This window comes from Pteropus medius, unplaced genomic scaffold (assembly GCF_902729225.1).
Source record: "Pteropus medius unplaced genomic scaffold, Ma_sr-lr_union100, whole genome shotgun sequence".
Lineage (NCBI taxonomy): Eukaryota > Metazoa > Chordata > Mammalia > Chiroptera > Pteropodidae > Pteropus > Pteropus medius.
Window position 1 is genome coordinate 1777302 of NW_024354550.1, and position 14327 is coordinate 1791628.

The following is a 14327-nucleotide window of genomic DNA, read 5'->3' on the forward strand; positions in this document are numbered from 1 at the left end:
TTGCTGTCTGTCTCAAAATTGTTCTCTTTTATTGCTGAGTAGTATTCCATTGCATTGAAGACCCACAATTTCTTTATCTATTCACATGCTGACAGACATTTTGGTTGTTTTCAGGTTTTAGCTATTATGAATAAAGCCGTTATAAACATTAATATACAAATATTTGGGTAGACATATATCATTTAGGAGGAATAAATATTTAAGAGTAGAAGTGGTAGGTTATATGGTAAATGCATGTGTACAGACCTGTCAAATGCTTTTCCAAACTGGTTGCATTCTCAACAGCAAAGGACAAGAATCAGTGGCTCTGTGTTGTCAGTCTTTAACTTTAGCCATTCTACTGGGTGTGTAGTCATATCTCATTGTGATTTTAATTTGCATTTCTTTAATGATTGATCATGTGGAGAATCTTTTTGTGCTCATTTTCCATTCCTGCATCTCCTTTTGTGAAGTACCTATTCAAATATTTTATCCACTTCTATTTTCTAATTATTAAGTTGTGGGAGTTCTTTATGTATACTGGATATCAGTTCTTTGTCAGATATGTTTATTACAAATATTTTCTTTGAATGTATGAGTTGCTTTTAAATTTAATTAATGTCTTAACAGAGCAGAAATTTTTAATGTTGATGAGGCCCGATTTACCAGTTTTTCTTTTTATAATTTATATTTCGTGTCCTAGCTAATAAATCTTTGCCTACACCAAGACTGAGAAGATTTTTCTACTGTAAAACTGCCTTATATTTAAACTTACTGCTCCTTTATTTTGTTAAGTTTTACCACCCTACCCTACTTTTTTGTAGTCTGTTTCCTTTCTGACTCCTCTTCTTCCTATCTCTTAACCATGGACATTTCCAAGTCTTTTCTCCCTTTGATTATCAAATAATGCATGTTCATCAAAGAAGATTTAGAAAACAAAGGAAGTGCAGTAATAATAGCACCAATTTCGAATGCTGTACCTGTCATGCTAGCTATATGTATGGTGATGAAACACGATGGTTAGGAAAGCAAGCCTGGAAGTCTGGCTGCCTGGGCTGGAATTCTGTTTCTACCTCCTTCTAGTTGTGTGGTCTTGAGTAGCATTTCACTCAATGAAAACTTACAAGATCTAATGGCTGTTTGCAGCAGAGTTTTTGGTAGCAAAGGATACAGAGAAGAAATATCAGGAAAAAGATATGTATCTTCAAAGTCCAGGGACATCAGGCACAGGCTTCCAGAGCTCTTTCTTATCTGAGGTCACGCAGGATATGCTTTCTCTCTGGCACAGAAGGACTGGGACGTGTACGGAATGTCTCTGCCCAGGGAAGACTCTGAGTCTCAGGGTCCGAGGCCTTAATGTGGGGATCAGTAACATATGCATATTATGCTACACAATCTGCCATGGCAACCAAAGCTGTGGACCTGACAGCAAAATCAGGTGCATATCATCAGTCTTGATATTAATGCGAAACAAATCAACAAGCCAGTAGGACATGTTGTACATAACAAAATCGTAAATCGCTAACACACAGAACTTTCCAAGGGCTAAATTCCCAGGCATAACTAAGTGTCAATCATGGTTCCTTTGAAGATAGCTAGGAGTTAGCAACCATACCAGCTATGTTCGCTCTTTCCTTACAAGTAACCTTTCTAAAGCCTCACTTTTCCTCATCTGTAATATGGGAAAATAAATGTACTTCCTTCATAGGGTTGTTATAAGAATTAAATGAGATTAAACATGTAAAGCTTTCAGCATTATTTTTGGTGCAAAGTTATTGCTTAATAACTATTAGCTATTCTTAATATTTAGCATTTCCTCCTTTGTTATATAAGGGTAACAGTAAATAGCCTATGACAAGAATAAAATGTAGGTCTAGTAGATACAGAGTTTAGCACAGGGCTTGGTCCCTAAATCCCCACTAATCTTGGTGCCTCCTATAACCCCATTATCCAGAAGAAACCATAATTAATATATTGTCATACATGACTTCTACTCAATTTATTAACAATTAATTTATACCCTTACTACATGTTATGTAGTCTACCATATTTTTATTCTCTTTAATGTTTTTATTTTTTTCAAAAATGTCAAATATACCAAGGAAAATGGGTTATAACTCTTAATGTTCTCGGGTTCCCAAAGTTGGATAAATGAGAGTTGCACCTCTTTTTTTCTTCTTTCCTCCTACATTCCATCTGTCTTGGTCAGTTTGCCCTGGAAGTAGAGCTTAAGGTAAGGGTTGAGATGCAGGTTATTCATTTAGGAAATGGTATCAGGAAACAGAGTGCAGACATGAGAAGAAAGAAAAGCTAAAACAAAGTGTGTTATTGAGCTAGTTACTGCTGTAGGTGACTGGGGCTCGATCCCACTGGGGACCCTCTGGGGAAATGGGCGAATTCCCTCAGAATGGTTCCTCCGAAGGATAGGAGACTGGGACATTTATCCACTGACTTCCACCTTTCATTAGTTGAGTGTGTCCGACACACTTCCCCACATGGCTGCAGAAAAATGGAAAGATGAAAAGTGGGCACCTGGATGGGGACTGTCATCATGCATAGAAACCTCCACATATCCTCCAGTGAAACACAAATGAGCCAAGGGCATGTGGGCAGAGCACAAAAAGCAGCTGCTTCTTCCTCAGAGCAGGAAGGGGTAAACTTCCGGCTTCTCTACCAGTACATCATGCCTTCCTCCTAGGCAGCCGATCTCAGGCTCTTGCTGCCATGGCAGACAGGCAGAATCTGAAGAATTAACTCCTCCAGGCTTAGTTCTTGATACAGAAACATAATTTAGAAAAACCTTCTGCCTTTTTCAACAAAGTTATTTTCTTGCTGTAGACCCAGATAAAAATCTAATTTCAGTTGTGGCTAGAAATGTCTTCTAGATGAGAGGGTACCCCCCATCCCATTGATGCCCATCAGTGCTTCAGTGGGTGGGTGAGGGAGTTTAGGGACATGGAAATATCTCTAAAACTAGTTCTAAAATCTCTCTCTTACTTTAATCATGATTTCTAAGTACTCATAATATAGGATAGATATGCCCGAATTTATTTAATGATAAACTTCCCCAATGTTGGATATTTACTGTTTCCATTCTTTCTATATCAAAAATAATATTGTAGCAAGCATCATTGTGCAAAACACTTTGTCTAAGTCACATATTATTTTTCTAAGAGAGATAGGTCAAAGTGGAAATAGAAAGTTAAAAAGTATGAAAACTGTAAAAGATTTTGATCCACGATGACCTGTTGCTTTCTAAAAAGTATAGATTTAATCAACGTATACTCTCACCAGTCACGTGTATGTATTGGGCAATTTTAAAAACATTTAAAAATTTTCTAAGTGTGGAACATTTAGAATGTATAAGAAAGTGTAAATCATCACAATAATAAATAACTCACTGAGACAGCCACAATTAACATTTTGATATATTTTATAGTATTGTTCATTCATATGTAATGTATATGTATAATTTAAGAATAAAATAGCACACACTACATACAGAGTTTTGTATCCTGGCTTTCTCATTTAATATTACATTCCATTTTTCAGAAAGGTCATTTTAAATAGTTGCAGAATGTTTCATCTCTGTCAGTTAGGAATTGTGTTTGGCTGCTATGAACAGAGTTTGACTAGCATAAACATAAAATGGTTTATTTTTTCTCATATAATGAGACATCTGGAAGGAGGCAGTTGATGGCTTTGTTACAGTGGTTCAAAGATGTCAGAATTACAGCCACTACAATTCTCCTGTTTTTTTCTCTCGTAGTTCCCAAAGGGCTATTGGAAATCAAGCCATCATGTCAGTGATCAGGACAGGTGGGTCCAGGCAGCAATCCAGGCACTTGAAAGTCTCACCCAAAGACTTCTGCTTATATCTTAATGGCCACCCTTGTCTTCGAGAAAGTCTGTGGAATGTAATATTTTTAACTAAGAATGTTGCTGGCCACAATAACATAAGGTCTTGTTAACGACAAATAAGATGAGAATAGATATTGGGCAGTCAGCAATGTCTGCCACAGCATTATATGGGTGCAATATTTTATTTAACCAATCTCCAATAGAGGAGTATTTAGTTTTTTCTTAATTTTCACTATTATACCAATTGCCATGGTAAGCATCTTTGCACAAACATCTTTATATCTCTTATTATTTCCTTATGATAAATTCCCAGATGGATAATAAATCAAATTATGGAATGCAAAATTGCTTTCTAGAAAGGTTCTACCAATTTATACTCATACCAGCAACACATAAAATTATTGGGCAGTTATTCTGAGAATCATTCATTGAATACTTGCTTTCTGTCCAACTCCAGATGGTCCCTTGTGATTCTTTTTTGAATATTAATATCACTTCCAAATGTTAGAAAATGCAATCAATCCTTAAATAGAATATGTCAAAGTGGAAATTGCTGAGCAGTATGCCTTTTATTTAATTAAATATATACTAGAAGAAAATGTCCTTGGAGAATGAGCCTGCAAGGTGACAGATACATTTTAAACTTGCATTTCCTTATATTTTGATTTTTGAAGAAGTCCTGGGGTGGTTTTGATGCCAATAATGACATAGGGCCATAGGATAAAGAATGACAAGAAAAAGACCCATCTGAGAACCTATCGAGAAACCTAAATCAATGTAGGATATTTAAAGTTAAAATTAGAAGCTATTATGGAAGATATGAATCTTAAAACAACTATTAACAATAGCTATTCTGCAAACCAATGCAATTTCAACAAAGTTTTGAAGCCCCATCTATTCAGTTGAATTCTAATGGAACTAATGTTAGCATAAACTGCATGACTAAGTCACTGAGCCAAATTTCTTCAAAGATCCAAGCAAGAGCTAAAATTTGAGATACTTAGAGGTGTATACAGTTACTATGTCCTCAAAAACTTATACTTCAAATGAATTTCTGGTAAATTAAATTGAAAATTTTCAAGTACTGTGGGACGCAAATGAAAAGAACTCATAGTAGCCCCCATTCGGTTACTGTGGTAAAATTAAAAAGTAATTGCAGCAAATCCATTAGTAAAAAAGGTCACTTTTTAAATAAGAATCACCTGATTGTTCAAGTTTTAAGAGTTTGGTTTTGTACTTCAGGTTTCTTTAAAACAAGGCAAGGCTTTAAATATGGTCACAAATCTCCTTTCAGAATTTACCATAGGAGCCTCCCAGCTTCAGTTTTACCCCTTAGTACCTGGTCTACAGTGACAGACGGGATTCTTAAGCATTTCTCCTTGTCAGAGAGCATGATGCTAAGCTTTGTCAGTAGAGGGCGCAGGAGGAACATTGCAGGAGGAAGGGGGCTCTTGTGGTTCTGGGGTGCTGTGTTTTGCTTTTACTTGCTCCCAAGCAATAGAGTACATTAATAGTGCACAATGGGGATCGGGGAGAAGGTGATAAGACCAGGCGGTGCCAGGGTGCCTGGTCCCTTAATGACCTCTCAGTCCTAACCTAGGCCTCCTGACCAGCTTGCTGTGGAGCTCCTGGTGGGGATAGGGGGCTATTTACAGCTTACTGGGCAGCTGTGGAAAACTCTGGCCTAGGGAACCCAGCTAAAACTCTCTGACATCCAGAAGGCTGCAACCATATCTTTTCCAACTAGGTTTTAACCTCATTGGAAGGGTTCCTCTTCTAATTTTGTTTTTCTATGGGTACTCTCCCTCAGCCCTAGGGCATTCTTTAGAGCAGGGTTTGGCAAACTAGGGCCTGCTAGTCAAATCCAGCTCACCAACTGTTTTGTAAATATATTTTATCGGCACATGGCAACACCCATTTATTTAGGTATTGTCTCTAGTGTGTTGAATGATTGTGACAGAAACAGTATAGCCTACAAAGCCTGAAATATTTACTATCTATCTCTTCACAAAAAAAGTTTGTCAATTTTACCTTTAGAGTTCTCTTTATATCTTTATGTTATTCTCCTATCATAGCTAATAATTTTTAATATTGAACTTCTCTTATTTAAATTATTGTGTGGTATCTGTCTCCAGACTGACAATACCTCCAGCAATACAAAAATGCCTAGGCACAAGGTTATTTATTACAGTATTACTTGTAATTGCAAATAAACAAACAAACAAACAAACAAATCTAAATGCCTAACATGGAGATTGGTTTATCCACACAACGGAGGGCTCTGCAGCTATGAAAATGAATTAGGACATCTCTAGGAACTGTTATGAAGTAACTTTCAGGATAAGTTATTAAGTGGGGAAAAAAGCACAAAAGAGTACATATAGTATGTCATGTGAGTAAGAAAGCTTATTTCTTCAAAAAGAAACATAGGAAGGATAAGCCAGAAATTAAAAATATCAGTTACCTACAGATGGTGGGTTGGAATAGAATGAAAGGAATAGAGGAAGAACCAACTCTTCTCTGCATGTACCTTTTTGTACAGTTTGATTTTAAAACTTTGTTAATGTTTCACACATTCAAAAATGAAATTAAATCAACAAGTATGAGAAAAATTAAAATTAAATACAAATGAACACCAATGAACCATATTTCTAATAATAGCATGACCACATGGAAGAAAAAGAATTAATTCAAGTAATATTTGAGCCAATACTTTAATTAAAAACCCAAGCAAAAGAAATGTAAAAAAGAAATCTTAAAACCTGTCTAGTAGGTGTTTTTGAAGAACACAGTTATAGCAATTCTGAAACTATTTTGATGTTTTGTAGAATCAAGCAAACAAGTAAATCCATTGATGTGTTAGGAGTCAGCATTCTCACTATGGGAAAAGACAGATATGAATATAAAATGGGAGGAAACTAAAAAGTTCATCAAAGTATTTCTTGCACTGGAGTTAGAGTAAGCTAGGTAGACAGGTGTTCAGGTAGACAGACAGACAGAAAGTCAGATGCAATAATACTTCAATAGTAATGAGCAGCCTAGTGCCCAGATCTTGATTTTTAAATATCACTATACTAAAAGAAGCCAAGGATCCTTAGAAAAGTAGGTAATCCCAGGGCTGGAGCAGGTAAAGTGCAAGATGAGACTAGATCATCTTATTGTGTTCAAAAAATTATGGGAAACTTTCAAAGGACATGAAAGCTGGCTTGGAGGGGCTTCTACTGATCAAACTAGGACAATATGAGCATCAAATAAACAATGATGTTAATAGATTATATTACACTTGATTATGCAAATAATCCATTAATTGGCGTAAAAATAAGAGCTAAAACTATAAAATTTCTATAAGAAAATATAGAAGAATTTTTTTTGTGATTTTGAAATAGACTAAGATTTTTCACACAGGACAAAAGAAAATGACAAATATATGTGATCTAGATTGGGAAAAAGATGATATAAAGGACATCATTGAGACAATTGGCTAATTTAAATATAGTCTATGAATTAAGTAATAATATTGTATCACTATGAAAGGTCCCGAATTTGATGATTTTACTGTAAAAAAGAAAGTCTTTGCTTTTAGAAGACACATATGAAATTAAGCGGTAAAAGTCATGAAGTCCGCAATTTACTCTCAAATGTTTCTACCAAAATGATGCTGCTGCTAATAACAACAAATGTGACAACATGTTAATTGGTCAATTTAGGTGAAAGAGGGGTGTGTCTGTGGTTCCTTTTCGTCGGCTGCTGGCCACCTCTCATAGCTGCCAAGTCACATTAATAGTCAGACACTCTTGCAGTGAGTCCACACCCCTTGATGTTTATTAGCTATGGATTTATCCATTTCTTTATTTTCATCTTTTTAAGGGTTTGGCTAAGTGCCATCCAAATGTTACCCTATTTAATCTTCACAAAAATCTTGTGAAGTAGGTGTTATTTTCTCAATTTCTACATATGAGACAACTAAAGCTCTAAGAGGTTAAGTGATTTGCCCGAGGTCATTGTTAGTAAATTATACAGCAGTAATTCAAACCCGGGACTCCATGTCCAGTGTTTGCTACATCTCGGTTCAGGCCTTTGGGGCCCAGCGCTGTGACCATCAGCAGAGACTGCAGATTCAGGAAGAAAACACAAAGCCCTGACGGGCTAGAAGGAAGAGCCTTGGGACACAGACTGTGGGAATTCGCTCATTAGGAAACAACATAATAATGTGAGAACATATGAATATCTAAAGATTTAATGTTTGTATTATTATTTCCTTAAATGACCTACAGTTTCATATTGTTTTCTGTTCAACAGACTAAGGTTAGCCTTGCATACATCATTGTTATTATTTTCCGAGGTACATAAATATCCTTTAAAAAATATTAATATACATAAGGTTTTGTGTATTTATATGTTTTTAAACTTCTTACTATACAGAAATGTAAAAGAGAAAACAAAAAAATAATTCCACTGTTATTAAAAAATAAATATATGGATTTGGTTAAAATACCCAAAATGTTAAGTTTCTTTTATTTCTTCCACTTAAAAAATATATTTGTGGAACATACAGTCTACCACATTTCTTTTTAGCAGCTATAGGAGATTCCACTTTAAGAGTGTGGTACGGGTACATGTATGTATGAGCATATGTGTGTGGATTTGTATGTTTGTGTTTTTGTGTGTGTGTAGGCTTATATATGTTTGCGCCTGTGTATGTACATGGAGTGTGTGTGTGTGTGTGTGTGTGTGCATGTGTGTTTATGCCTATAACCACTGACTCCTACTGGTGACTGTCTCTTCCCTTACCTTACACACTTATAAAAGTACAAGGATCATGTCTGATTGATGTTCAACTCTCAGTATCTTAGCAAAGGGGCTAGAACAAACGTTTATTAAAGAATAACTTTCATTGGCACATAAGACATTCTTTAGATATGAAAAGCAGTGGCAAAGAGTATAGGCTCAGACTCCCTGGTACAAATCTTACTTGCACAGGTTACTGTGAGGTTTGTGGTGGTTACTGGGAAAGTTCTTGGCCTCCCTTGCCTGTTTCCTCGTTGTAAAAGAGGCTATTAATCGCACATTCCTGGTCAGGTTCCTCTGCAGAGAACCGGAGAAAGGGTTTGGGGTGGGGGGAGTGTAATTTATTGGGGGAGTACTTTCAGGAGACAGGCAGCGGGGAAGAGGGACAGGGCAGGGCTTAGTCAGGATGGGGTCCAGCCAGGGTCTAGCTTCCATCTGATCCACAGAGAGCTCATGAATTGGACCACAAAGTTAATCCTGACTCAAGGCAAGGGACCAGTTTTTTATGCCCCATGTCCTTTAGTTATTGGCTGCTGAAAGTTACCCAGGGCTGTTGTGCAGTGTGATCTCCCAGGGCAGTTCCTGTTAGACCAAAAAGTTTTTCTCTGGATAAAAAGGAGAGTTGTAAACCCTTAGCAACACTCACAGCATCTGGGAGGTGGGCATGCCTACATGGTAAAAGGAAAGGAGGTACCAAGAGCAACTACTCCAATCTCCACCTCACAGGATCATTGTGAGGGTTAAGCATGGTATTACATATAAAGCACTTAGAAGAGGCAACATGTATTGTGTGCTTAAACCGAGCATTGTTCTAAGTGCTTTGCCCTTAGAAAACTGCATAATATCAAATATACCCTTAAATGCCAGCTAATTTTATTATCTCACTTAATAGCAGATTCCCTGACACACATTAAGTATTTAATAAATGAAGGATGAATCACACATTCAGGGAAGATGGTCTTCTCATCTCTTTGATTAACCTCCATATTCCTTCCTGTCCTTATTTTGTTAGTGTTAATATGGTGTTTTGGTCCTTGTGTATCCTGTGGGTGCTGAGTTAACATGGCACGTTTCAGCTATTTTAAGGACTTCAATATTTCTACTTTATTGTTGTGCAAGTGGTACCTGGATAAATTTGAATGAAGCTATGAGAGAACCCAGGAATGCCTGTCCGCTTGCTAATTATCCCCATCCTCCAAGCTGTGATTTCTGAGGAAGCTGAGCAAAGAATGAAAATGGGAGGGAAAAATCAACAAGCCGTTTTAGTAGTATCTGTGTGCATCAGTCAGGGTTCCACTGGTGAATCAGAAGCATGAAGAATGCCATCTACTAAGTGATTTACTGTAGGGACTTGACGCCATGGTGGGAGCTGAGTAGCCATCTGGATTAGCGCTGCTTCTGGTGCAGGACCCAGAACTGCAGGTGGGCCCTTGGGAAAGGAAGCAGGCACGAGCGAGCTTTCACGGAATGAGCTGTCACCCAGGTCATTTGCCAAGGACCTCCAGACCTCCTGCTTTGGTGATAGGGGTCCTACAGGAGAAGATGGTGCCTGTCACAGAGCTAAATAAGCTCCTGACTCAGGAGTCAGAGAAGCTGAGGGAGAATCGCTTGGTAGCTGGAGGAGTCATGGGCCTGGCTGCTGCACCACACCCACAAGATGAACCTACAAATCTCAACTATGGGAACTGTAATTCACCGACATCCCAACAGTGCAAAGGATGAAGAGGTTATAATGGCCGTTTCACTTCCACCATCCAAATCTTGCACAAAATGTCTCTTTATGTCCATGTAGACTCAGAAGTACACAGAAAAGGGAAATCTGGCAACATAGTTCCAGATTAGCTAAGTTGACATAACACAAATCACCACATTTACTGACAACATTGAAACAAACACAAGTAGAAAGCCCATGGCTTAAGTGGGCTATCTTTCTATCTCCTCATCATGTACCTCTAAATCTAAATCCCAGGAGCCTAAAAGGAAGAAAAAGATGGAGACTGAGAAAAAGAGGGAGTAAAAAGGGTCCAGGACAGACCCACTCAGCCACATAGAGCCAGAAAGACACGTGAGAGGGCCAGGCCTTGTCTAACTCTACTTAACACAGCAAGAAAAAAAAGTGAAGCCAGAGAAGCCAGAGTGAGGGGGGATGTGTATATATGCCTTTAACACCTGGCCCAGAAATGCCCTGGAATGTTGACCAGATCATTGTCCCTCTTCTGGAAGAGGAGCTAATAAGCTGGGCTGGTGAGGAGAGAAGGCTGATGTCCCCTTCCCTACAATGCTGGAGGACAATGCTTCTAGAGGTTTTTTGTGCTTAACAGAAAATTGGTATTGTTTAAATGGATGGTTGCATGATTTCAACCTCCAATGGTTACACTGGTGAGGAGATAGCCCTGTGACTATGTCTTATTCAAAGCGTCATTCTTGTGATTTTGTTGTCATTTTCCTGGCTCTAGAGCCCTCATAAGCTTCTGACTAGGAAGGTTTCAGGGCCTCCTGGAAGTTATCAATTACTTGTTAAGAAAACAGAGAAGAAAAGAGGGAAGGAGATATATTGGTCAGGATAGACTGAGCTGAGCTTTAGCAACAGCCCCAAACCTTAGTGGACTAAAACCAGATTTCTATCTTATTCATTCTCCTTATCCTTCACAGGACAGTGGTGAGGGCTCTGCTCCTCAAGATATCTCCTGATGGAACAGCCACCATCTCAGGGTTTACGGGTATACTGGGTGGTAAAAGTGGTGGTCCTAGTGTGACCCCACTCCCTACCACCACCACCACTATGTCCTGGTGTGTTCTTCACTCTTCACACAAGAAGGAAAGAGGGCCATGACAGGTCTCACATCTGCGATTACACTAAAGCAATGCATTATTTCTCACCACAATTCACTGGCCACAACTGGTCATATGACAACAACCAACCACAGAAGGCTATGAAGTGATATCCTGATTGGTGTGCAGGGAGCCAGAGATATTCAGATATTGTCCTAAATGTGAGAAAAATGTGAAATTGTGCCCCATCAGGACCTTTGGGGAATGAATTACGATGACCGAAAGTATTCTAGAATCTTCCCTAAAGCACTAGTTCTTCAAGATAATCTCCTGTTCCAAAGCCTTTATTTGCTCCTCATCACCCACAGAATAAAATTCAAACTCCTCGTGTTGTGGCCATACCAGATACTGCTCTGACTGTGCCTACAGGAGGATTCAGGCATGTCTGGTCATGCAAGGGGAACTGGTGGTAGCAGACCTTGCTAGGGACCATAAGGAAAAATTAAGGGACCTTGGTGGATAAAAGTCAGTCAGGGGAAAGAGACAATGAGAGCTTGGTCCAGTACCAATGCCTGAGTACAGCACTGTGCCTGTTATTGAAGTGGGCTTATGCTAGATTCCTAGGCAAGGGGGCTGACTGCAAGGATCAAAGAGTTATTTTTACAAAAGTATCTTGAAACTCAAGGCAGTCTTGTTCTGGAATGTGGGTAATACAAAGGGTGGAGAAAGAGATTGCCAACTCTTAGTGGGGTACCCAGGCCAGCATCTCTTCACTGCCATGTTGTTTGCGTAGGCATGGGCCCTGCGAAACAGCTTTGGTGCAGTGTGGTTTGGGCAGATATGGGTGGGAGATGGCGCTGGGCATTTTGATAGCAAAGGAAGCATCAGTGCCTTGGCAGTGGTGGATTGTCAGAGGTGACAGTTGCACACATGCCTGTGGAGAGATGGAGTAGGTGAAAAGGAAAATGGGCATTCCACAGGCAGCCAGAGAACTGGGTTCTTAGGTACACAGAGGGCCACTGTGAGGATATTCATAACTAATTTATTCATCTATTCAATGGCTAATAGACACCTACTATTTAAGTAGTAAACAAAAATGAACAAAGTCTCTGACATCATGGAGCTTATGTTCCATTGGGAAAGACTGGCAAAAAAAAAAAATTGCAAACAAACAATTTAAGAAATACATAAACAATTTCAAATAAAGGTAAGTGTTGTAAGTAGAGAAAAATATACATATACATACTATTTTACTATGTACAATATAATTTTAGATAGTGTATAAGGTAAGAGACTTTGCATTTCTTCAATCGTGAATCAGAGTAGAATTACATTATCGCAATCCTAATTTTATTCCTAGGCTACTGAAGCTGGGAGACCTTCAAGGCCATCTATAATATTGCTACAACTCTCATAGACTCCATAGGTCTTGACTGTGAAGGATGACAGGTCCTCAGTTGATAGAAAGTAGAAGAAGAAAGTAGGCCGGGACTGAGAAGAGGCCAGGGGACTAATGTTGTTGTCATCAAGGAGGACATACAGAAGCTATCACTGCAGTGGCTAAAGGGACATACAAAATTGTGTTCTAGTCCAGGTGGGCACCAGTGTCCAAAAGTCCACCCAAGTAGATAACACTAGAAATCTCTCATCACAGGTGCTCTCAGTGATGAGTGGTAGAAGTCCTAGTTCTAAGAGAGTCCATCCTGGAAGAAAAAGGATCTTCAATGTCAATGGCAGGTGCCCATAGAAGAGTCCAGTAATCAGGAGTGTAGACAAGGGCTGAGAAGGTTGTCAGTGACCCATTCAGTCAATACTATTTAAGATTCTACTCTGTGACAGGCTCTGCGCTACATATCAGGAATACAGTGATAAACTCTCAAAGACCCTTTCCTTATGGAGCTTCTACCCCACTAGATCTCAGCCCAGAGTGCTATAGATTCCAGTTCTAGCTGAGAACCAAGTCGGAGGGTAGAGACTGGTCAGATATCCCGGTGGTATCTGCAATTTTATGGGTCCACAGAGAGTTGCTAAGAACTCAGTCCAGGTAAAAGGATTGAGGTAGAAGGTAAGGATGGAGTCTTAATGCCATCAGAATTGGTTTTTATTAACTCAGAGCAAGAATGGGTTGCTCTGGGTCTCCAGAGTTTGAAAGGCAAGCTATCCATGGCTGAACACTGTTGGGGGCAGCCAGTTTCCTCCCAAAGTCCACGAATATTAATACAGCTCAGCCACCACACCGTGTAGCCGGCAGCCAACAAAAAGGAATCACAGGCACTTGCTCCTTTCTCTCCAGCTTCTTCCCTTACTCTCACTACCAGACCCTCTCCCCGCAAATCCATCACAGAAATGTCCTTTAGACTTGATGACCAAATTCTGCTTCTTCTGCTTTGACCTCTGGCTCCCTGTTGGATTTAGCTTACACTTTTTCTCAGACTCTTTAGGCTTTTGAGCATTTGGGGTAGAATTCCTACCCTGAATATTCTTAGCTCTGAGACTTACGTCTATCCACCTGGCCTGCATCCTAATCAAACCCACATCAGCAACCTTTAAGAGAGCCTGATTATTTGTCATGAACCCATGGCTCCAAGGGCAAGCCTGTTGCTATGGCAATGTGGATGATCTATCAGGCACACGCTGTCACTCAGCTTTGGGACTATGAGGGCTCAGCGAGGGGAACACCAGCCTCCCGAGGGAGATAACAACCCTTGTGGACCAATTACCAGAGGAGAGGACAAAATGCCTCCCTCACTCTGCCCTAGCAGGCCCTGTGCCCCCACAGTCCCTCCCTCTCCCCAGGGCTGCTCCTATTTCTGTCCCTGGGGAGTTTTGGGGGGAATCCAGAGAAATTGCCAGGTTTCATTATGCAGCGTTGAACCTACATCTTGATTCTCTAGAGGAATGAAAATGATGACATTTCTCTTTTCTTG